Source organism: Magnolia sinica, chromosome 3, assembly GCF_029962835.1.
Source record: "Magnolia sinica isolate HGM2019 chromosome 3, MsV1, whole genome shotgun sequence".
Taxonomy (NCBI): Eukaryota; Viridiplantae; Streptophyta; class Magnoliopsida; order Magnoliales; family Magnoliaceae; genus Magnolia; species Magnolia sinica.
The window spans coordinates 64,549,823-64,552,327 of NC_080575.1; the positions used below are offsets into that span (position 1 = coordinate 64,549,823).

Sequence of the window (2,505 nt, forward strand, 5' to 3'; positions counted from 1 at the left end):
GAAGAGTTTTGCAGATTTTCATAGAGAGATTTGAATTCAGCTTTGTTCTTTTGCTCTTTTTTCTTGAATTTGAGGTTGGGGGTTTGGAATTTCAGGTCCTCGAGGAGAGCGATGGATTTCAATATGATCTTTGGTCTTTCTTCATAAACTGGAAGTGGGTATTTGGAATTATAGTTTTCTTTTTTTGAGATGTGAATTTTAGATGTGCTGCTCTTTCCATGTGAATCTGATTTTCTTCTAACATCTTTCTTATTGTAGACGGGGTGTTAAGAAGCCTCAAATCATGGAAAATTCTGTCACGATCTTGTCGAATGCAGGTCTTGGGATGGCCATGTTCAATCTCGGTAAGATCATTGATATGCTCATCATAATTCTTAGTCCTTGTTTTTCAAGTGTTTTGAATTGACTTGAACTGCTTTTGAATTTTTTGAATTTTTAGGACTGTTCATGGCCTTGCAGCCAAGAATCATAACCTGTGGGACTAAACTCGCCGCATACGGATTGGTTGTGAGGTTTCTCATTGGTCCGGCTGTCATGGCGATCGCATCTGTTGGGGTTGGCCTCAGAGGCACAATCCTCAGAGTGTTCATTGTTCAAGTGGGTCCATTGAATTTTCAGCTCAATCTTCAAAACACACACAAACACATTTTCAGCCTCTTACGTATAATGTCATAACATGCAATTTCTTCCATTTTGTATGATGAAATTGATTTTCAGCCATGTGCAGTGAGCTTTTGGATCAAAGCGAAGCTATGAATAGGGTGTTAGTTGATGGCAAATTAATAACCAGTAGATGCACATCCATGGAGTTTTCGCTTGCGATTGTTGAGAAGCTATTTGGCTGCGAGAAGGCATTGGATCTTGTTGTTAATGAGAACTTTAAATAGACATATAACTATTATGTTGGCATTGTACTTTTGTGAATGGAAATGAATGATTGTATATGATTGAATGAATAAATGATTGTGTTTGATTGAATGATTTAGCCATGAAGTATTTATCTATATTAGCTTATATGAGTTATCAGGGTGTACTACTATGATGGTAAGAGCTGCCATTACTATTTAAATATTTTATTAACAACAGGCATTCGCTACGGCTATTAACCATAGCTGTTTATCTAAAACCGTAGCTCTTCCTAATTTTAGCCTTTTGTTATGGTTCTCATTCTACTTTTAGCTACAGATATAATCCGTAGCTGTATATAATTTTGAGCTACGGAAAATATTGCTATGGATTTTATTCGTACCTATGTTTAAATAGCTACGGATATTAACCGTAGCCTTTTATCTGAAAACCGTAGTTATTGCTGATTTAAGCCTATTGCTACGGTTCTCGCTCAACTTTTAGCTACAGATATAATCTGTAGCTGTAGATACCTTAGTGTAACAGAGGCAATGGCTACGGATTTAATCCGTATCCATTGTTTATATGGCTACGGATTTAATCCGTAGCTATAGCTTTTAGACCTATGGCTACGGCACCAATGGCTACGGTCGTGCTACGGACTTTAACCGTAGCCATAGGCCTTTAGCTACGGTTTTTATCCGTAGCCTCTGCCCAGTTTTCTGGTAGTGAGAGTTGCAAAGGATTGAGAAAAAGGGTTTTCTCAAATCAGATTTTTCAAAAGAAAAACTCCAAATCTCAACTAAATTTGAAATCGACAACTTCAAGAGAGAAACAGAAGCAATCTAGACACAAATCTACAAGGAAAATGAAAATGGAGTACTAACCTTGAAGATTTTGGAAGATGGGTTTGACTAGTCATGTGTCGGCTCGTTGGAGAGTGAAGTTGAAATGAAGAAGAAGATGATTTCCTCAAATTTTAAGTAAATCCACACGATTCATGACTGGTCGTGGATATACACGACCGGTCATAGCACGACTGGTCATGGATATTCACGACTGGTCAAGTACAAGCAAAAAAAAATCTGATTTTTGCATATTTTTCAAGATTTGAAAACTAAACTAGCAAATATATACAATATGATACAAATACGTATAATTAATCATTTTAAAATGCACATGCCGAGATTAAATTTTATTTTATTAAACCTGCTTTTGTCGAGCGGTTTAGTGAAAATATCAGCACGTTGATTCTCAGTAGGGATATATTCCAAAGATATAACCTTTTCTTCAACTAATTCCCAAATATAATGAAATCTAATATCAATGTGCTTAGTACGAGAATGCTGAATTGGATTTTTTGAAATATTTATGGCACTAGAATTATCACAATATAATTACATAGAATCCTGTTTAATTTCATAATCACTTAGCACACGTTTCATCCACACAAGCTGTGTATACGCATTACCAGCTGCGATATATTCAGCTTCAGCTGTTGAAAGTGATATAAAACTTTGTTTCTTGCTAAACCAATAAACTAAACAGTTTCTGATATAAAAACAACCACCATTGGTTGATTTTCGATCATCAAGATTACCAGCCCAGACAGCATCCGAGTACCCAGCTAATTGAACACTAGTCTCATGTGGATACCAG

The 2,505-nt window shown here is 36.1% G+C and overlaps 1 long non-coding RNA gene across 1 annotated transcript; it reads left to right on the forward strand.

Moving 5' to 3' along the window:
• Positions 1-219: 219 nt before the first annotated feature.
• Positions 220-983, forward strand: LOC131238521 (uncharacterized). Its single transcript, XR_009167890.1, has 2 exons — positions 220-344; positions 440-983. It is a non-coding gene; the product is annotated as an uncharacterized LOC131238521 (long non-coding RNA).
• The last annotated feature ends 1,522 nt before the right edge of the window (positions 984-2,505 follow it).